Below are 23,930 nucleotides of genomic sequence, written 5' to 3' on the forward strand. Positions count from 1 at the left end.
TGATAGATTACTACTTCTGACGTTACACAATACAAGAGTGAGCTTCTCTATTCGCACACATATTTGTGAGTCATTGGCGGGGCTTAAAGCGTGCTCTCTTGTTTCAACGCTCGGCCATCTAAGCCATCCATAAATAAAATAAAATGGCGCTCTTGTCGAATTTAATTATTCCCCGCTGTGCGCGTAGCAACTGTTGAACTAATCATAGATACAGTAAATCTATGTGATTTTGCGCCAGTTATTGTAAATGAACGGTTTGACTGTTTCTGGCTAAATCTTACGACACACTGATCTGGCGGTCAACCTGGCCGTACAAATTTTCTGACTAACCGTTGCTTCGAAATAAAAAAAGTATCGTTTTTTTTTGATACAAAACATTACTGAAGCTGGTATTTACCACATAAATGATTTACCATGCCTGTGAACGTTATTAGTTGCCGGCGTAATATGACAAGCAAAACATCAAAAAAAAAAAAAAAAAAAAGATTAATCTCTCGCTGTGTGTCTATTTAGTCCTAGCTTAGAGTTTTCCCGTTTTCGTCTTCTGAAATGAAAGTGTTCACCTTAATGGGTTATATAGTTGTTATTGTCGACCATTCCAGTTAACCTTGTATGTATATTAGCGACTAATAACAACACCTCCGATAGATTTTGCTCCAAATCAGCCTGTATGGGTAACGTTCAATCGATCGTACTTTAATGATTTTGATACAGTATATTCTGTGCCGAACTGTGCACAATATTTGCAATAGTTGACCAGAAAAAAAAATGTACTAATTTATAAAATGGGTTAATGTATATGCTGTAATTTCTGTTCAGAATATCATGCATACCTTTGTATTGATTCGACTGTGGCAAACTTTTTCCCTCGTGAATATCATTACCACTTGACAGTTATTTTCGGCCTTTGATGCTAGAATAAATCCAAAGTGAATCTAGAAAACGTCACCCTTTACGACCCGAATCTTCGACTAAAATTTTTAGAAACCAGTCGCTCCCGAACATCTTGAAAACATAGACTATTTTTCATTCAGTTGCTACGGACAGAGCTGCCGTCCTTCGACTAGTAAGGCTATCCAAAAGGGCGGCGTATTCTTCTGTGCTAAATGAAGTCAAGAAAAACCTAATACATATCCTAAAGATTTCTACGTACTCAAAAAAGGGCGGAAGGTCGTGGGCTGCTAAGGGAAATAGAAGAATTTGGTGATGTATCCAGCAATAGGAGACCTTCTGGCCGATTGCATTTGATTTCAACCGGTTAAGACGTGTCTTGGTTGCTTATGTTATATGTGTGTGACGCCGCGATGAGTAGTAGCTCAACGTCCCCTGACGGTGTCGTGACTGTTTAGATTCGCATGGCAGCATTTTCCGTTAGAGTTATTCCGATTGGAACACACCCGCACGGGCGCATACTTTCGAGAAATATGTATATAGATACTGTAGAGCGAAGATGAAAATAGATAAGATTACAAGTAACATCAGCGCTCGAATCGATAAAACGTCGAACCTCCATAGATTAGATAATATGTAGGTAATAACATGGGGCATTCAAGTGCCGAATATTAACTAATAACGGACATGCGTCGTTTGTTTGAGTGCCAGTAGAGAGTCTAAAGCGAAATTCGGTTTCCGCAGGACGACATCCGAATGATCACGTCGACGATGACCGCGGGTCGGTTCATCGGAGGCAGGATGCCCAATGCAGCGGAACCCTCGTAGTCAGTCTGACATTGTCACCGTCGCACACAGCTATGAGCAGTATCAAGGAAGCTTTTCGTTTGATATTATAGGTGACAGATGCCATCGAATACGATGCCATCGACTGATGGTAATTAGCTAACAAGGTATGCTATGACGAGTAATTCGACGGTGTCTACAGGCATCAATTCTGCACATTTCGATAGAAACCATTTTAAATGCCATTTTTATATCGGCCGAAAAAATTACAGCTTTTATATTCGCCTTATATTTTCCCATTACTCTTTTTACATGTTTGCAGCTGACGGCGAAACAACGTGGCCGACTATAACATTATGTATCCGATAGCACATGTTTGGCTCTGATTTTGTTTTGGAATGTCTAAATCGAATCCATAGAAATGATGATAAAATACTATTCTTTTACGAGTACAACTCAAACGAATAAAGTGTCCCCTTCAAAAAAACAACAAAGTCCCTACTTCAAGTCCTATGTGTCAGCCTCTTCAATATATGACCGGCTTCATACCGTATTCACGCGAAGTCGCCGTTCGCCGACTTGCTGCTCTCGTATAACCAAGTATAACGTTGGCCGCCTTCTGTCACAACCCTTCAAGTGTGTCATTAGACACGGTTAACCCGTATAACAATAAAATACTATGAGTCGATACATTCGACCCGAAGCATCAATTTCAAATGTAAATATATAGTGTCCTCATCAAACCTCGTTTTAAAGTTCATAACCGCCAAGTAATCCAATCGGTTGTGTATTGCGTATATAGGTCTACTGTACTATCTCTCATTGACAATTATTTACTTACCTTGCTGACTATAGTACATCGTTTACCTTATATCCTACTTATCTGTATGCTGTATCTTTTCGTATGCTATCTGCAAAGTTGATCACTACCACCAGCCGTACTAGACCCGTAAACAGAAATCATCATACAGATGCAACGCTAGCCTGAATCGTATCGAGCTTTGATCTGACGACGTAGCGCACGCTTCTACATGACATTTAACCATAGCCATAGATGCATCTGTAAAATCGCAGTAGCGTAGTGAGTAGAAGATAGGGATATCAATACAATGAAAGAGGAAACCAGCGCCAATCGATTGAGACGCATATCAACAAATTTTCTCCGAGACGCACAAATTTCCCTTCTCTGCGCGAAAAATTTGGATTTTTTTGTTTGATCCCAGCACTCTGCTCCGTTCTGTTGTAACGAATAAATTCATTGTCTAGCTATTGGACGAAATAGTAGTCCCCAAACCAACCGTTCAGCAGTCAACCGTGGTGGCATCGTAACCGTCATTGTACCTAACGTGCACTAGAAGCAGTGCTAGTAGTAATAGTAGAATGAAAATGTTGGCGACCGTTCGTGACAAACGACAACGAAATGAAGAAAACTCTAGAGGAGTATATCATTAGGCAACATCAGCACCACTATCATCATTCGTGGGCGGACCGCTTCGTACCCAATTTAGTAAGGACTGTATGCTCTGTAGTAGACATTTTTCACAAGCTCACTTTGTGGCTGGAGGAACTATGGCAATGTAATGGGGGGACGCATCGGTGGTGGTGGCGGCAGCAGTAGGCGACCAGGTCGGCAATGGACGAAGAGTCGAAAGACGCGTCAGCATCAAAATCGAACGGTAAAAGGGCAGCCGAGACAACGAGATCGATACTTTGCCGAATGATCGACGACGTTCTGTGGCCGACCATCGGCATGATTAACTCCTTGATCGGCTGTGTAGTTCTACGATGGTTGGTTGATGGAAATGGCTGCTAAATTCGATGAAGTTTTCTGTCCCTTAATCCCCGCGGGGTCCATAGACGGGTCCGTAATAGTGGTGCGGCCGTGGTGAACTATGACTGAAAGAAAAGTACTATAGCGGTTTACTGGACGATGCTTCTCAAGCAATAGCATTAAATGTGAGAAAACATGCACTGACAGAACGATTTGTGTATTGTAAGAGGACAGACGACACGAAACTTTTAGTTTAGTAAGAGAATTCGGGATTTCAGGAAATGAAGAACAGCAGAACTATACAGTACCTTGCATAGATCTCAATCAACATGCGCTAATGCCTTTTTATGTTAAAGATTCTATGTTGCTATACTATTATGGTTGAAATTAAGAAAAAAATGTGATCTATTGAATTAGTGCGCATTGTGAATTTAATGTATATCTTTTATTTACGATAAATCGTATAAATTACTATTGGGGTATTCGGAAATTGAAGCAGTATATATAATGTATTAAAATGTAAAAAATATTATTCAGTGTAAATTCTAGTAAGCATAAATCCATTTAAATAAGACCACTTGGTAAATTGTAGTATTTTTGAATCCCCTATTTTTGCTGAGTGTTATCATTGTTGGTATCTTTGCGCCCAGAATCAATTCATTTGGTATTGATACTATTCTTATTAGATAGAATACAGGCCATTGTTCCTTCTTTGAACATACTACTCTAAGTTAATATAGTGATTGCATCCGGTGGCAGAACAGTATGATGAATTGATTCATCTGTATATCTATTCTACGTAATATGTGTGGTATTTGCTACAACTCTGACGATTAAGGTAGATTGTTGACAAAAAATGCTATGACCTATTTATCACCTGTTTGAACGTGACCCTGCCTCCAATGCGCAGTGTACGACCACGGGGCAACAGGAAGTACAAAAAGTGTGCTTAGTTAATCCTACTAGATACCGAAACCTAGGTTAACAGATAACAGCTATATAATCACCGCTCTTCGTGGTGCATCAAGCACGAACAGCGCTCGAAGGATCCTAGATGATCGTTTTTATTTTTTGACAAGGAGCGAATCACAATGACTGGATCAAGGGGGTCTCCGTTACGACCATCCACCGTTTTCCCATCTTCCTGCTTACTGCTATCTCACTTGCCCGGATTAATCAATTACGTGGGATCACACTAATCATAAGAATTGCATAGAAGTATGACTCATATCATGACAAACTGAAGTGACTGTGTGAGTACAGGTGCTACAAACACAACTCATGAACGTCCTGGAACAAAAAGCAGGGCAATTTTTGCGGGAATTTTCGGAATTAGATGTGTTAATAAAGTTCAAGTCAAATACTAATTTGTTTATTAATAAGGAAATGCACCGAATGGCGGGCTTTCCGCAGTATATTCACTAATACAGTTACACAATCAGTAGAAAGAAAATACGTTTCAGGAATCATAAATGAATTGGTTGGTAAGTTCCGGATAATTATCATTTTTGTCGTACAGGTAGGAAACTGGTTTTTGGAAAATGTTACTTTCTCGCTTCGTTATATTTACGATTTTACATGGTTCATGCAGATAGACCTGGACAACGTCAAATCGTCACGTGTCGTTTGCTTACTAACGTACAGTGCTGCTTTCCCAAATCTGATCTAAAACGAGTTCGGGGCTCAGTTGCTCAGACATAACCCGAATTCGGTGCAACTGCTGTGTTATCCTATTGCACTAACTCCCATAGTGACGTCGCTAAAGTTATTTTCATTATCTCATTACAGTTTTTTCCGTTGCAGACCTCCCATCGTCCTTTTTAGGAAAATCCATTATTTAAGTTCCATTATTAAGTAAGTATCCATTATTAAGTTACTTTTCTACTTGAGTTCGTAATCTTAAACCACTCTTTTAGCATCTCTTTTTTAGCATAACTTTTGCTTCGATAATTTCGTAAGCTTGTTTCGGTTATCGCTACTCTACTGTCGTGTTTTGAAGGTCAGCTGGGCCGATGCCATTCATTTCTGTCAGTCATTTCGGACCCCCACCGCAGTGGTCGCAATAGTTGGACCATGACCGATTTGAGATTGTGTCGCTGTATCCAGGTTAGGCTAGCCTTGACTTAAGAAAATCTGTATAAAGACGAAGTCGCTTGACGCTTTTTGTGGCCATTGTGCACAGCTTGAAAAGTAGACCCTTTTTAGATCTAAATATTTCATACGTTCCCAAGCGTTACCACGATCATTAACGAGAAAAGTAATATTTTTCTTGGCTTACACGACTTTCTACGGAGAAGTTTTTTGATATTTGTTACTATAAAGCCAACAAACAAATGTCACACAGGAGGATCTGACCAGCCGATATAGTTATCTCAATGATAAGGCAAGCGTAATTGATTAAAATAAGCAACCGTTGTTTAATATGTAGTAAGTTTAGGCAAAACCGATGTTCGTTTTAGACAGGTAACGAAATTAACAGATTAGATTTTCTTTGTATTCAGTCACGCCTACCGTGAATGTATGCTATGGGCTTGAACCAGCGGCTTCTAACTTGTTTAAGCGAAGTTACTCATAACAAGAGTGACTTTAAAAGCTTTTAAACGGTGCCAAAAGTATCCATCTACGTTAACGTTCTCTTCGCCGCAAACAGTGATTACACGCAAGGATGTACCGAGATAACTGTTGTATTGGCATTTTGTTTTTTTGCCCAGTGGGCTACATAGTCCAAACCGCAGGCGAAATCGCAAAGAACCGACGAACGCCCTGAGAAACTCATATTGCGTCTCTATGACGAAGGTCCAGGTGCAATGAGAACATTTTCGACGAAATTCGTTAGTGTACATAAATAGAAACTAGCTTATATATACATATATATATATATATATATATTAAATGGTTGATCATGATAGGTGATTTGGCGATTTACAACGGATTCATAGTAAGAAAAAAAAAATATTAGAAAAATATAACTGCAAAGAACGCGCATGAAATACTGATCTTCCAGTCGAAGATAGAACATGGCATCATATGAAGCTGATATTATCTAATTGCGTGTTTAGTATGTTTCTAGTGAATAACACGCTCCGGCGATCGTAATTAAGATGACTAGCATGTAGGTGCTATCCAAACGTCCATTCCAACAAAACTGTTATGTTCCTTCTCACCTTTCCACTGATATACGAAAAGATGGTTGCTGCACAATATATATGTTTAGAACATATGGAAAGGACGAATGTCGCGTGGTTGAAGAAATCTTCTCCAGTTTTTCCGCTCAAGAAGCACACACATTATCATTCGAACAAGCGCATTGACGTATTAGAATACGCACGGCTGACAAAAGTTCGTGACGAGTTAGGTCCACTCGATGGCACGCACAAACAATAAAGCTGTATGTTGTCCAGCCGACAACCGGCTATAGAGCCCTCTCTGAAAAAATGTAGACATATATTTTACGCATCGCTACCGGTTGGCTATTTCCGGCCATTCTTCGGTGTGCGAGATACGTCAACCAATCGGATGTCGACCACGTTAGCGTCGGGCACCATTTCACATCGCGTGTCAATTGTCAAACAAGAACGACGACAGTCTGCTTCAGGTGGCCGGCTAAGTGCTGCTTAGCTTTTGGGAATGGTTCTTTTCTTTTCGTGTTTTTTTTGCCACCAACGGTGTGCGGCCTCGCCAATACAAAACCGATTTTGAACATCAACAGGACTGTTCTCATCAAAAATAGTAAAAGCGGCAACGACACCGCCATAGCAATCGATTAAACATAGCCTGACCTCACGTTCGTCCCCCCCGCTGTTCCTCGTAGAATCGCAAGCAAGGAACTTATCCTTTACCTCCTGCCATTTTTCTCTAGTTTTTCTGCTTACTGAACAGCGCAGCCGGACTCGCCATGATTCTCGGCTGGTCAGTCACGAGAATCGACGTGACACACCACGGCCTCTGCCACTGTACTGCACACACGCGATTTCGTTTCCTCTGTCACGGATTCGAGTCACGTGACACAGATTTGCATAGCAATAACACTACGCGACGAACGAAGCGGTGCTTGCCTTGTTTTCGATGCTCCCGTTTATCCACCGAACGGACCTATCCGCCTACCTATGTTTTGTGGCGCCTTCCGGCAATGACAGCGACGATAGCAGGAACTACAACGATACCAAGCGTTGAATCCTTATTGGGAGCCGGCTCTTGCATCCTTCCTTCCCGTCCGCTTATACTCTTCCGTGTAAATAGCTCAATAGAGATGCTCGGCGTCATGCTCACGAGCTGATCATACATGGCACAGTTCTATAATTTTTTTATCACGCATTGTTATAATTGTGTCATTTCATATCTGTCTGTTCATAGGCGAGGGCAAATATGGTATGCCCATTCTTAAAATAACACGATCGCTTTTGCTAGATGCGAAAATTTGTGTACCAGATACAGGCGCACACATAAACAGAGCAGAGGGGAGCGCGGACTTGAGATCGAGCAGCGACTAACTTGATTCGACTAAAATCTATTTCGCAAGGCTGTCTTATGGTGTCTGCAGGCTAATATACATAAACACGTGGCTGCCTCTTTATACCGATAATAGTAATGGAACTAAACAGATCGAAATGCCACAGATTTAAGCAAGGTAGAACAGAAATTTTTGAAATAGTGTCGCCAAAAGGTGAGTAACTTTGACTTGTTTGGAAACGCGAAGAGAAGGACCCTGTAAACGGTTACCTCGTAAGGGAGCGCTAACAGCAGCAAGAGCCTTAAAATAACGGAATAGTTCTCTTAACCAGCAGGAACAACATATGAAATGTAGAACGTACGCATGTATAAGCGCAGCTGGGCCCTTGATTTAGCTTGTACTAATTGAAATCCCAATTATCATCAGTCAACAAATAATATATATGCGTATGCAGCTAATACAATTGATGGAATAATATCTAACAATCAAACCTAACGTTGTCTTTTAATGTGGCGTGATTCGGCGTCTCGATACGTGCTTGTCCCTATTTTTATTTTTTTCCCAGCCCCCGTGTACCGTTCTTGCCCCAAAATGACTTTAGCATGACAGATTGCGATGCTGTGCTGTTAAGGAGCACCTAATGTGATGCCGTAAAAAGCAGACGGTGATAATCTTTAGTAGCCCCGGTATATCCACCACATGTACAGTTTTACATTACTGTTACAGTTACGATAACCGCTAGTAGTACAACTGTGTATACTGCTTAAGTTATTTTGATGTGTTCTATGGACTTGCATGTGTACGTAAGCGGGCTGTAACAGACGACAAGGTGCTTCGCTCATACAGAGATATCCCTGACTAGATATGTTAGCCTGATGATGATGCATGTTTAATTGACCTTGTGCTCAAGAACTACACCAGCAAGATCTGAGAGCTATTGAAGTAGCCTCGCTCGAACAATTAGTCTACGAACACAATATTAATAATAATATCGTCATTAATATATAATACACAGCCATGTTTTTTCCAGTTCACTTTGTAAAGCCTTTTCTAGTTTTATGACGATATGGATTAATTGCATTGTATAAGTTGACAATCGAGTACAGACTAGGGTAGTGTAATACCTACTTTTGAACGTAATTACCTTTCACCATGGACAAACGTGTATGTGCACTGGCATATATAGCGCCTATGGCTTGTTTTTCGTTATTAGTTCATCAAAATCATATGAAAATCAAGAGAAGAGTAGTTTTTTTTATTAGAAGACTATCACGTTTTGCGTGGAGCGCAGTTGGCGAGGTGGTTGCGATTGCTATCGAGTAGGCAAAATGTCGAGGAAGTTCATGAAAATATGATAATCCTAAAGCAAGCTAACTTTTTTTAGGTAGTAAAAGATATCTGATTTTGTTCTGCATCTAATGGGCTGTAGGACTTGTCATAGAGAATTCGACAAACCAAGGCATGCTTGTTCAATACAAATTCAAACAAGGCGCTTGCTCAATGCTCACACATTAATATCTCAATGTTTATAAAAATGAGGGAAGCACAATGGCAGTATAAGACTGACGCTTGCTAGACGCATCCGCCGGAGCACATTACTATCCAAATAAGAAACGTGGACACCGATGAAGCTAGTTGGGTTGGGTTGGGTTGGGTAGCCGGTTCCATCAACTTCAACTGCTCACATCGTATGTGTTTCTTTACACACTTCGCCTCATCTGTCGTTATCTTTCTATTTTGAGTTGTTAATGCATTGTATGTGCCAAATGGAACGTATAATAGAATTGACAGAAGTTAGTGCGATAGTCGATACTGAAAAACTTGAAAATCACTTCTCAACGAAGCATCCCAAGTTAGTAATTCTTTGCAATATATCTTTGTCATCTATTTTGCCAAACGTACACTGACTTCAACGACGAGACCACCAGTTCAATTTTTGTAAACAGCGTTTTGCTTACGTTCCTTAAGTACAATTTGATTCAATCGGTTTCATTGGCATAGTGGCGAACCGCATTGCTACTGACATTACTCATATTGGTGGTGCCGATACTGCCGGAACCGTCGTGGTTAGTGGTTGGCGACGAGAGCTCGCGCCATTGCTATTTCAGCGTGTGTCACGGCACGACACTCACGGCCTTAGCGGCAAAATTACCGGTGCAGAACGGCCCCTGGAGCGGCTGAAAGCGCGGGAAGAGCAAATGGCCGTAGAAGAACTTCTGGCAGCAACCCTGCCTCACGAACACGGACACTGCCTACAGTGATGCTGCTCGTACGGCACTCTGTGATAACTGAACAAGGTGCAGACGTATGCCTCTCGTAGAGAATAAAACGATATCGATCGTTAGTACGAGCTCTAGGTCTGGCCAGGTCTTCCGTCTCTCCATTATCCTAGAGTGATACTTAGCAGAAGATTCAACGCTGGCACCTTTATCTGCTGCTGCTGCTGCTGTTTAATGTAGTACTTGCTGTTTTTGTAATTGTTCTAATGTACTCCATTTAGATTGGGGTGGAAAAACACGAGAAACAATGAAAGGCGTCGATTGAGCTGAGTGACTTTCTGGTAACTTTCTGGTTCGGCTTACTACAGATAGGGACAGGCACGCAAAGATAAATTCGATTTATTCGCCTTTCGTGATCTAAGGACGAAACGAATTCAATATTAGATGAATAAGTGAATGGCTATTGCGAGCGGATCTAGAGTTTCTCTACGGAGAGAGTCTCTAATAATGAACAGTAGGTCCACTGGAATTAAGTCGACCAACACCAGGTTCAGCGAGCACGGCAAAAACATAGCTATCACGTATTAAGCTGTCACGTATCATCGACTGAAACCTGATCAAAAAGAAGATTTGCAAGAATCATGCTGCTAATGGTTTGCTTTTAAAGTCGCTAAATTTTGTTTTGAAGTTGTTTTCCACCAATAGGTACCTGTGAGTTCAGTTTCGTTCAAAATAGGCCTTGTGGCATCAAGAAGGTTATTTACAATGTTTTGGCAAGTTATATAAGTTTTATATTCAAGCATTCAATGCTATTATAATTATGCAAACTACAAGACCTCCGATCTAAATTTTGATTTTCTTTATATTATTTGTTTCTAAGACTGTATTTATACAAAAATGTGCACTTCAGCAAAATGTTTAAGTGTGCAAAAATCGGTATTCCTGATTGTCATACATATTCCATGTAGTCTTCGTTGACTTCGATGGCAGCTTCAAAGCGATTACTTGTCAACTACACACTATTCTTTTTTGGATATGAAAAAAAATTTTAAAAATCTCATGGAATTAAAATATTCTACCAATAGCAAGCCAAGAGTCCTAAAAGTACACATAGTCCAAACCGCTAAAACCTCTAAAAGGTACAGATAATAAAACAATAATCGTTGAAGCTTGTTTGAACGATCGGGGCAACAATAAATATTGCTCTCCAACCGCTAATTTCCACATCAAAAATCCAAGATGATCAGAAATGACTTTTTGTGACATTTTGGCGACTTTTCGAACTCTTTAAATAAAAACCCTTCTAAGGATCTTCCGCTCTGCTTCATGGAGATCTTCGTAAGATTTTCGGAAGTCGCATGGCAATTGGTAATAATAAAGACTGCATATTTCGAAAAATAAACGAAGTTTCTAAATTTGGTGAGGGTTCATCTGGTGTGAAAAAAATTGGGTAATAAGTGGTATTTTTTTCTCAAATCCCGATAACAACGCGTTGCTTCTTAACGCAACTAACTACTAGATGATTTTTGTTCTAAAGAAAACTCACTTTCATCTACCATGAAAAACAGTGAATGAACGAACGCTCGTTACGACTAACAGCCAGAAAAATTTGTCTGAATTCGGTTCGACTTCATGCACTTCGAAGTACACAGACAATTCTTCATGAAAACGTGGTATCTAGTTCTTTGTTGGGACTGCTTCCGATGCTGGTGTCATCTATCCGTTGCGGGGTGGCTTTATCCAGATATAGACGAAATGTAAAACGTTATAAATTACAATTGAAGTAGCACACGTTACGGTATCCCTCACAGTTTAATCAATATATTATAGACTCAACGAATGCAGTAGCTCTTCCAACAACTCACCTAAAGGCAACTCTCAAAAACAGCTATACACTTTGTTCGATGGAATCTACGCTTTTTTTGTGTCTACGATTGCCAAACCTTGAAATAAAAATTCGGAAGCAACCAGATGTTTGTAGAGATGCATATAAAGTTTAGAATGGAGTTCCGGTGTAATTATAAGTGAAAGTATCATCAATTGCATGAATTTCTTGTTCAGACAAATTGCGTAGTTATGTTTTGTTGGCAAGATTTGAAACATTAACCTCTCGTTCCTTTCGTACATAACAGCTAAGCCGTTGATATAACTAATTTTATTATAAAAGCTACGATTTGTCAAGTAGCATTTAATTCAGTCTTGGACCTCCAATGAACTTTTTATTTACAAGTTGTTTCAGCCAATAGCTCATGATAAACCTAATTAACACTTGGGTTAAATCAAAATTGATGGGATCAAAATTCTAACGGTAATTTTAACATAATGCCGAGCCCTAAGTCGTTGAAACATGTTGGGTTACCGTCGATTTGTTGTGCGTTTCTTGAACCTATGTTGATCTGTATAAATGACCTAAAATAATGTTGAGTAGGTGAACAGTCAAGCATAGCTCGTTTTTTAACTAGGCAAGCTATAAATGGTTGAGAACGTAGTGCCTTTTTTGTGGCCAGTCATAAATATGATCTAAAGAATGTTAGAAATGGCATCATCCTCTTGTGCTCGGGTCATTATCATGAAGAAAGGCTCAACATTAGCGCACGCAAGGCTTTTATACAGGGCAAGTCGACCGCATCCTGGATAGAACCTGGGGAAGGTTCTTTACGTTTAATGGGTAGGCGCTTAAGGTCAAACGTAGTGATTAAACTTATATGTAAGCCCTGAGTCACTATGACTTTCCTGCAAATCTCGCCAGTTTCAAAGCTAGTGTTGTCAGTAAATTGTTGTACCTTCTCGGGCAACGACTTATATAATCACACAGACTCGACGTCTGTAATCAACAGATTCACAGGCAACAAGGACGTATGGTGATAGAATTGTAGTCTCTAAAATAGGTACGAGAAGGGTCATATTTCTATGGGTACATCTTTCGTAGTGGTTATTTCGACGTCGAATGTTAGTCCCGCTAACCTTTGTAGCGGACGTTCCCGCGCGCACAAATACAGTGCATAGACTAGTAACGTGGCGCCAAATCCAAAAGTACGCTTGGTTCAGCCATCACGGCAGTCAACCAAAACATAACACCTGGCCGCTTGCTGTGCTCATGAGTCGTAGCGAACGCAATGCGCTCGCTATATGGCTGACTACAATAGGCGTAGTGGGGTTTAGCCCGCTCATTGTGACCGTATTGTAATTCCTTACGGTTTAAGCGTTAGAACGGCAGCCTGCCGGCAGCTCTTTTTCACGGACATGTTTCTCTCCCCGCCCTTGTTTTTCACTAAAAAAGGTTTTTGTTATCCATAACTAGACCGCACATTCATGGTCGATGCCAGAAAGCACACGGTGAGGACTTGGATGAGGCTGACAGTCGCGATTACGAGGTCCGTGATGATTATAATGGTAGCGAAGTTCTGCGTTACTCTCTGCGCCTTCAGTTCCGCATGGGAAATTGCTGCTACTAGTTTTAGCACCAGGCATACAGCAGATCACACTACTTCTGTCAAATAAAGCCACCACGATATCGCTTTCCATCTCGAACATCTAGAACATCACTGCGTCAAGTTCTCGCAACTTGTTCTTGTAAACCGGTGCCAGACTCTTGTGGGCCTTAAACATTTGGCCTGTGCTGATGACTACGTATGATAAAGACCTATTATAAAGAAGATGGGGCAAAGGCTACGTATACGGATGGTAACTATAAAAAGCAATGTTTAGACTAACTTCTCAATATTTTAATCGCATCTCATTATTTTATCGTTGGTCTTACCTATGGTTGGTAGCAAGAAGAAGTTTCATTCTACACTGCAAATGAAGATACAGTATTTCTTCTTTATGGCGCAGTTTACTGGTTGTATTAATCAAACAAAGATAGCTTATTAATTTGAAGTAGTTTTCCATTTGTGCTTACTAAAATATTCAGTGTTTTACGGTTCGTTCATTTAAACGTGCTTAATATATTCAAACGAAATATTGTAAGTTAGAAAGTAGCTGACGTGCAGCATAAACTGCTATTTTCCGTCACAAAAATTCTTCAGCTTTCAGCTTTTTTTTTTTCATAACGTTTTTTTGTTTGTATTTGAATAATGTTTATTATTCACTCTCTCGGAGGCACCGGGGTTGCCTAGTCTCTAGTTTTACGTCCACGCTCGTAGTCAGCTAGGTTTTGTCGGATGCATGTCAGCTTCGCTAAATGCAGAGTAAAATACGTTTCGAAATTATATGCATTATTTTTTGTTACCTTGAGTTTAATGGACGAATTTAGAGAGAGCGAAAATATTGTTGTTCTTTTTGTATTTGCTTTCAAGGAGATGGTCGGAGATTTTTTAGTAAGCAAAAAGCAAGTAATTTGTAATGACGAGTGCACATTTACGCTCGTTTATGCTATCACTATGTATAAATCTATCGAGTTGTAAGGTAGAACTACTTATATCAACGGAGATTTTACAGTGCATAGCAGTACAGGAATAGCACGAAAGAGCAGCTATTATACATTGAAAATAGCTTACCTGGTAAGCCTTTACTATCGCGCCTTCGTACACTCATGCGTGTAGATAAACAGCTTGTACTTTATTCGGCAACAACGGCAACAATCGATATAATGCAACGGCGGTTGTGAGCCGGATAACCTAGATAAGTAAACTTCTTAAATTTTATGTCCAGTAGTATTTTATCATCATAATAAATGTGTCTATTCCTTAGGTCTAGTGAGAGAATACCATACCCCAACCATAGCGGGCATCAGATACTCCGTCTGCTAGTGATGTGCAAACGTAACATACAATTAACCGCTCGGCATCGCTAACGTATTGGGAGCATCCTTTTGCCATCTTCACGTACGAGTACATACTCTCTTCCCTTTATATACTATTAGTGGGTTCAGAAGTTAGTCTCTCACTTCTCACGTTTTTCAACTCTGCCCAGTTTGAGAAAGCTATACGACATCAGATTTTTGCGAAAACACCCTTTCTTTTATGCGAGTTCATATCGTTTCTTTGTATCCTTCGCGTGTTCGCGTCTCAACGGGCTTGCTCACTTCAGGTGGACTATGCGTCACTACAAATGTAACCTGGACACGAATTGTCCAGTTACGAAGACCCTGGGTTCGAAAGCATAGCCCATGGAAAGCTGCCCTATGATACCAGCCTCACAATTGTCTCAACCAGTCATTACGTAGCTGTGATTATCTGTATAGTACCGGCTGGCGCAGCAGCGCCTACAACAACCTCGAAGGCAGTATTCCACTTCATACCTAAATGTCCGCACCATATGTGATGAAAGCGTAGACCCGACGAATCGTCCCGTATCTTTTTTCTGGATCTGGCATATCTTGACCCTTCACTGGTAATTCACTAATGGCAACAAACGAATTCTGGATTCACTGCTTTTTTTGACATAATGTAGAATACAAGCATAGTGTTATGTTGAGCATAATACAGCAGTCTTGTTGTGCTACTCACGCTATTGAATGCGATCGAAAACTGTAGTAAGTATAACACCTACTCCCAATGTTTATACGCAATCGTAAGAGCACGTTGATAAGTGCATTGAGATGATATACCGTACCGTTCAGCTACAACTGAGCAAACAATTAACTATTATAGACCGAAAATTCTATTTTCGAAACCGAAGCCTCTGCTTCACAACAAAAAATATACATAAATATATGAATGCGTGGAATTAAAGAGTCGATCGAATTAAGCCACACGAACAGATGATTCTGAAAAAGCAAACATTTTTTAGGAATTTTTTTTTACCTCTGTTGAATCAAAACGAAATTAATGATTTTGAGGATACTAAAATGGTTATATATTCTGAATTAGGAATTAAATATTGAAAAGAAGGATTCTCTATTTAAGATGGAGCCATATTCCTAATGATCTTCGCTCGATTAGCTACGTACAGCTGAGGATAGCTCTGACCGACTCTCTTTGATTTATACTATGCTGTTATTGTTTCCGTCGTTTGCTAGACCTCACATTAGACAGCACATACGGATGGCTTCAAATAGAATCTCGATGATAACAGATCCGTAACCTAAAAGCCAGTACCACAAACTCTTAGCCTAGCTCCGGCTAAGATTATGCTGTGGTCTAGATTACCTCAGAAAAAGACATTTCGAAATAGCAAATGGAAAATTTAGTTGGCCGAGGAAATAGGCATCGGGAATGATCCAATGAGCTTAAGCATACCCTCATGCTAGTCGTTTGTCCGTGATACTACATTGGTTTTTAAAGAAGTAGTTCATATATTTTATGCTGGCCAAACATTATGTCGTCTTTGAGATAGTTGTGATGGGAAGAGATTACTGCAATCTACAGCTAACGCGGTCTCACAGTAGTATAATAACAAGAAAAAAATTTTTCAAAGTTCATTTACAATTGAAGATACTTCAACGCACTTAACAGAGAACAACGGAAAGCTGCACGCAGACCTAATGCAAGATACAACATTCTCAGGGAGTCAGTCACGCTGACAACGATAAGTCAGTCGACTGTACTAGCCAGCTAATGCTGAAACGTTTCGAAAACTGAAAGAATTTAATACAATAAATTGTTAATATATGCAAATACCTTTCCCAAAAAAAAAAACCCTCCTAAACATGACAACAAATAGTGTAAATTTGTGAAAATAAAAAGAAATAAAAATAAAAAGTGAAAAAATATCACAGGTCCTATTCAGTTTTCCCTGTAGGTTTCTATGTTCGCTAAAACGAATACCTGCGTACTCCTCATAATATAAATACTTATCACAATGAAGAATGTTTCATACCTAAATATATGGAAAGCCACATACAAACGCCAGTGTAAAGTTTCTTCACATTGGCTCAAATATGAATTCTTTTGGCGTACCACCAATTGATAACCAATACTCATTATCTACTTGTCTGTGGAAGGCTAACCTCTGTTGCGCGTTATAACAAAATTTCGTTAGTTTTCAGAGAAACGTTTACTTCGATTTGGCGGATGAATGAACTGTATAAGCGACGGTCGCAAACTATAGTAGTAATCGCGTGTATACTACGATGCTAGCACTATGTGTACAGTGGATCCAAAGGGTACAATTCGAAGTTAGCTCCCCCGAACGCAAACGTCAAGGACTTTGGCGCTTTCCCGGAACTCCCTCCTCCGCTCCTATTAGCAATCTGATCGGTGACAGCGCCAAAGCAGCTAGAATTCATGATACTTATAATCAGCGACAGAGGAAACGGCGTACCACATATGTACAAAAAAAGGATATGTACATGTTGTGGTATATACATATATATGTAACTAACTATCTTGTTCTACTCAGTTTTGCATCATACATGAAGAGTGCGATGCTGGTGGGAAGAGTAACTGTCCGTCTTTCGTTAGAGATTTCCTGACAGAAACAGTACAAACCTGCATTTTCTTGCGATGATCCTGTCCTTGATACATGTATCCGCAATCGAGGATAGATCAGAAATAGAAAAAGCTGTACTGTAGGTACTCGAGACATGAATGTTGAATAAGGGCGCTTTTCCTTAAGTGGTAAAGAACTTTATCGAGAAAGTACGCTGTCACTTTATGAAGAGTGTATACATCTATTAGGCCTAGGTAACTTCAAAACACTTGAACGATGACCGGTCAGTAATGATGGGACACTTGTCTTTCAATGCAGCACTCGAGTTTCACGCTGCAAGATGAAATGGCGTCAATGAGGCTTAATCGATGCTTGAAATACTAGACAAGTTCAGTGGCTTGGGCGGACAAGTACGATCTTATCACACTCTCGAGTATTCATCAAAGCTAATTTCCTTTGTCACCTCTATACGAACATAATGTTTCCGTGCGACCGGGAGTACCGGCTGCTCTGAAGCCAGCTATTCCCCTGACGACCTTCTTTTTTTTTGAGGAAAGCATTGTACGCACTTCCCAACTTAGCCGCACATTTCCTGCATCAACATAATTACTCAGTCACTGCACAATTTCAACTGGTTCACACACAGCCGATGCATAATATAAATCATTTCGAAAAAGATCCGTTGTACATATGACAAAAGATCAGATGTTAGGTTATCAAAAACATCACGCAGAAAAGTTCAATAGAAGTCCCTAAGCCAAAAACATTGACTTTTATGTCAGAATTTCTTTTTTTTTTTTGTAAATATCATACACACCGCTGCTTATAACCTATATAAAAATTAGAGACTTGTAATGGGTTAGAGAAATGCCTTTCGCGCGCTGTGGTATGCAGTGAAGGCTATCCGCCTTCTTGACGTCTGCTTTTGCTGTTGCTCTCGGCCTCTGACTAGTAGTGTGTTATTTGATCCGCGCACCCTCAACGAGCATAGCCTCGGGTACTGCCTCTAAACTCTCACCCTAGTCTCTAGTTGCATAGTCTCTAGCACCCTCCACGTCATTGTGGAGAGTCATTCGCTAGGTCGTTGGTTCCGAATCAGCCACTACGACAACAGTGCCAGCGGGAACATTACGAGCGTAGCTTAGTATAGTTACGCTGTCGAAGAGGAGCCTCCACCAAAGCGTGGCCCGCTCGCTCACTTCGGTTGCCTGCCCGCCCGCCCGCCTGCCTGCCTGCCTGCCTGCCTGCCTGCCTCTCTCCGCTGTCGCGGCGGCGGCGGCGACGGCGGCGGCAACGATGAAGGCAGCGTGAGGCTAAGGTCGCTCTCTTCTCTTTCCCACTCGTACGGTGGGATCCTGGTGGCGGTGGTGACGACGGCGGCGACACCAAGCAACGTTGGGTTTATGCCGGTGGGGTCCGCTTGCTGGATTTTTGACTTGGGTAGCCGCTAGCACACCTAGTGCGTTCTGTGCCGGGCATTTAGGGCTCGGTCGGTTACTCACTTACTCAGACGAGTATTACTACACTGATCTCATAGACTGGCTGTTTTCATCGCCCGCCGTTAAACAACCTATTGCTGCCGTTTCTGGCCCTACAAGAACGACGACGAGTGCCACTTCTGCTACCATTACCGCACTACGACTACTACTACCCCCTACACTGCGCAACTTAGGGACGAAATAGCGGTAGAGGGATAGTAGCACCAGCCAACTAAACTAGGCTAGTAATAGTACTGCTATCACCGTTACCATAGCTGCTGTTCTTATTGTTGCTACCGTTGGCGCCGTTGATGCTGCTGCCGCTGTAAATGACTACAGCAGCTCTTACTGTTCCACTACAGTCAATAGATTAATGCACATGTAGTTGTTGCAGAGGTCTGGGCCGACCCAGCTGCTGGCTCTACACACCGACTTCCGTTCACTGGAAGTGCCCCATTGAGTGCAAGCAGTTTGCAATGATACGAAACGGTTGTTGATGCGTAATATAAATGCGGAAAGATTATTTAAATTAATGAATGAATAAATAAGCGCAAAAAAATCGTTGTTTTCCAATGATAGTAGAACTGCAGAGTCAGCAGCAGCAAAAGTGCGACTGTGGTGCGTGGGGTACTTCTTTCGCCACAATTCGATTGCAAAGACGCTTCTGGGCCGTATTTTGCCCATACTTTGCATTTTGGTGACATCTGCGTTTACACGCTGTGCGCACATATCAGGCATGTTGTGCGTGCACGAAGTCGGCTCATAGTTCATAAATAGCTTGCGAGAGTATTCGGTTGAGCGGCTGAGATCGCTGGCTCGAGCTTTAACCCACTACGTAATCCCTTAAATAAATAATCTTCTTAATCGATCGCCTTACTGATTAGTGACATGCATAACAGTGAGGCTGTCCAGTTAACTGTTGGTCAACAAATCCTATCAAAACAAGAGTCGTTTTGTAGAGAGCTAATCAAATAACTATAACTGAGTATAATAATTACTTAACTATGCAGAACAAGTACTTTGAGACGAATCCATGGACCGGTGATGTAAGGGGTAACATGTTAGATTTCTTATCAATATGTAATCGCTAATCTCTTGAAATTCTATTAATTTATATATGCTATTTTGCCCAACACTGTAAGAGTTGGCACAATTTTGCAGTGGATACATCGAATTGGTAGATGATCATTCCAACACTGCGAAACAAGTCGCATGCATGTAGTAGAGGTAAGACTGCCGTCGGAGCAGATCATATGGGGGAGCATCCTACACATTTACGCGCGGGGGATCAGCGGAGTCACTTTCTTCTCGGTCCATGTATTGACTATAGGTCACGCTGGAATCAGCGCCTAGCTGGCGTTATTGTTTACTAGAAAAAATCTACGCTACAATAGCAATCGAAGTTGATAGATCATAACGCGATTTTCTATCATGGCGATTCGCATTAAATCAAATTGAGTCTTTAGAGCGCGAAACAATAGCAAGCCGTTTGCGCGTTCTATGAAGCATGTTCGATGTGCTACCGTGATGATCCCCATCTTAGTGTGTACTAACAAATTCATTAACAGTTGCATACTTGAGTGCATTTTTTTTCTAAACTGCATTAATAGCATAAGTAGCATGATGATCTTTTGAGGTGAGACATCCTTCCAAGCTCACACGGCCTATTTTTTGGCTATGGATATAATTATAGCGTGAAGCTGGCAGTATCATGTTACAGCCGTTGGGCTGGCGCCTTGCGAGAAGTGGGGTTGTTTCCTACGTTCGGCGGCACCCGTCAGAAGGCTTGCTGACGTGCTCACGTACTCTCGTCTGTCCTTGGTTCTTTGCACCTGATTTTATCAGTTACTAGTTGTTTTCGGCAATATAGCCAGTATTGTTCGGAACTATTTTGCACACTAATATGTATGTGTGTGACCTATAGTCAAGTACATGTCACTGCTGCTCTGAATGATGCGTCCGACGGAGGCACATGGAACTCATTGAGGCTTATATACAATCCAACTCTGCTCGGCTACAGCTAGAATTAGAGTATGCAAATGTACAAAACGCAGGGGAGACAGAATTGGGTGGGATCAAACGATTCACAGACGTAATCCTAACAGACAGATGAAGCCTTCGGTTCAACAGACAAAGATGGAGAAAAGTTTGATATAACACGTTGCATGTCGCGCATGTGTGCTCCATGCCTATATGAGCCAACGACAGCCAGGTACGCTTTATTGATGTACATAATCTGTGACTGATAAACGGCGTTTTTTCCATTCACGCATACCTTGTGGAGTTTCTATGGCATGCGGCTTGCAAGGCGTCAACAAGAGCAACAAAATCCTAGGCGTACTATATTTTCAAATGTTTCACAGGCGCGCCACATGCAAATCAAGCAGAACGGACGTCAATAAATACAATAATTTAGTAAGAACTTGGAAACCTCTCCAACCAATTCGTCCACCATTGAACACCGTAGCTTAGTACTAGTACTATAAAATGGGTGTCAGTTAGTCAACTGGATGACAAACTTTGCATCGCATGTTGTTACGAGAGTCCTGTTGCACATCTTGTCGCTGAATATTTACCTTGCAAGGCAAAATGCCAATGTTACTATTTAGCTAGGGTATACGTAACACTTTAAAATATATTCGTGCCCTGCTTTCCAGAAACGTCTTTGGTTAGCTGGTGTAATAGTTTCAAACAAGAAAATAGAAGCCAAGTACAACAGTGCATGAAATTTAGGTTTACGCCTCAGTCAAAATAGAGACAATCTGTTGTCAAGCCACTAATCTGTAGTACTCATCATCATCTGTTCGGCAACATCAAGCACACTATACATATACAATCGATGTCCGTCAATAGAACAAGTGTATATTAGCTATAAGATTCAACGGTACGAAAAATACGAGAAGTATAAGAATTATCTACCCTTTAACTTTGCCAGGTAATAGTCATCTGAAAAGTTTTCCCTTGGTGGTTCTGTGACCACCTGAAAGAATCAGTCTTTATCTGGCATCAACCCAGGTGCTGATCCTGTTGGCTGTCTTTCATCTGGCAGTCGCAAAAAGGGAGTGGGTCATTTCGTCTCTTCTGACTGGGTCGAAAGGCGACAAATCGCCATATTCATGAAACATGTGTGGCTCGTACAGAAGATCTGTGCAACGGGTAACGTAAAAAAAAAAAGAAAACCATTTGAGAAAAAAAATTTGATAAAAATAAAAGAAAAAATTATGTGCGTTGCGTTCCTTTAACAGCATTAAAGATATTTATTCTGAGATTTAGCTGTATTTAATATAATGAGCATCGATTTTTCTAAGGGTATTCTTTCATCGAAAGGATTCAATCATAAATACTAAAATCTATTTTAGAGTACGCTGAATTTGGATTAATGTGTACGTAAAAGTCACTAAAGAAGCCTTGTCAAATCAGGAGAAAAAGCCAAAAACTATTTATGCATTCTTCATCTTACAACAGCAAGCTTTCTGATTCATAATTTCGCCCATTCGCAACTGCGATCGCGGCTTAAATTTTCTGCCGGAAGGCAGGACTTTTTCGATATCTTTTTGCAATTGGACATGCCGTGCCATCTTCAACTTCAGGAGTATATCAATCTCCAAAACATGTAAAAGAACAGCAACTCTCTACTTGAAACCGAAGAATAAAAAAATCGCTCGAACAATCCAGCATTGACGTATATCGACGCCCGCTTGTCTTGTCAACGACTTTTCTATTTAAATTTATAAAACTATTTTTCCTTACTTCTTGCTTTTTTTACTGTCTATATATAGATGCATACGAAATAAGGAGAATTACCAATAATTGCATATACTTGCGTTTCCGAAGCAATTTAGCGGGTTAACTGTTTTAAATGGCTTTTAAACTATGACCCATTAGTACAAGAGGTTTGACCAATGTTTCTGCTATCTATGACTATAAGCCGATTGAGTATTATTAGAAAATTATTACTTTAAAGATAACGATAACGTTCAGTACTCAAAATCAACGTTCAAGACAGTCTATGTTTGTTTCTCGAAATTGAAAGCGTTAATGGAATCTATCGGAGACGCCTTATGTCCGTTTCCAGGCCTTTAGCAAAAACACAGTTGTTGATTACTGGTCCAGTCTTTTTACAAATGAAAGCTGGAGGGTAAAAGATTATGAAAGACCAGATTACATCTCAGCACCTCAGGCGGAAAACTGACCTGCAGTAGTTATCGAAGATTTTAAGCAAAACAGAGAATGGGCAACGGGCTTCGTGTAGATTCAATATGAGGTTCTCGTAAGATGTGTCATGCAGTCGTAAGGAACATACTGAAGATGAAAAAAAAGCAAGTAAGCGTTGCATCACAGATGAGAGATCGGTTAGCCTGCCTCGCTCATTGCTAAAGGATCAGGTGAGATGATGGTGTCAAACAGACAAGAAGGTGATTTTGGTGGCGGTGCCAATTAGATTCGGGCGTAAGCTGATGCTCATACTTGCAACGGATATTAGAATAATTGGCTGTTACAAGATACTGTACGAATCATGCAGGTAGGCATGTTGAATGACTGAAGAACTTCATGTGACACGGCGACAGACAGCACACCGAAAGCTTACTTAATGCCGAGGCACGATCTCATCGCTACACTCCAACTATAATAACCTGACACGAAGAAAACAGATCCGAGCGATGGCTTTTGCCTCTATACTCTGCAAATTTAAGTTCGTCTAGTTCCGATTGTTTAAATGGCATCGAGGTTAATAGCTGGCATCACTTATTCTACTGTTGAAATTTCTCAAAAAAGCCATCAACGACATTAGGAAAGGGAATGCAAGTGACAAGTACACAACCGCTAAGCATGCCAGAGAATGGCTTTAACGTTCGAGAACTCGATAATTCTATTTGTTGGCTAGCATTAGAGATAAACATTTGTTATGTGACAACCCGATCAAAAATGAGTAGCGAATATCGGTAATACCAACTGAAATATAGTGAACAACCATGCATAAATATGTTTTTATATACATGGTTGTATGTCGGTCGGTTTGT

General features: G+C 40.7%; 1 protein-coding gene across 18 annotated transcripts in view; it reads right to left on the reverse strand.

Moving 5' to 3' along the window:
* Nucleotides 1-23,930, reverse strand: part of LOC111249611 (uncharacterized) — a 57,372-nt gene that overhangs the window by 25,675 nt on the left and 7,767 nt on the right. For 10 of the 18 annotated variants that reach the window (XM_086988112.1, XM_086988115.1, XM_086988111.1 and 7 more), the window contains one exon: nt 2,545-3,573. The exons of 4 other annotated variants lie outside the window; for them this stretch is intronic. The gene's annotated coding sequence lies outside the window, so the exon portion shown is untranslated. Of the gene's footprint in view, nt 1-2,544; nt 3,574-17,490; nt 22,055-23,930 lie in introns of all 18 variants that reach the window. 4 more of the 18 variants (XM_086988109.1, XM_086988102.1, XM_086988100.1 and 1 more) reach the window with 3 other exon arrangements.

Source organism: Varroa destructor, unplaced genomic scaffold (genome assembly GCF_002443255.2).
Source record: "Varroa destructor unplaced genomic scaffold, Vdes_3.0 BEIS01000004.1, whole genome shotgun sequence".
In the NCBI taxonomy this organism is placed as follows: Eukaryota; Metazoa; Arthropoda; class Arachnida; order Mesostigmata; family Varroidae; genus Varroa; species Varroa destructor.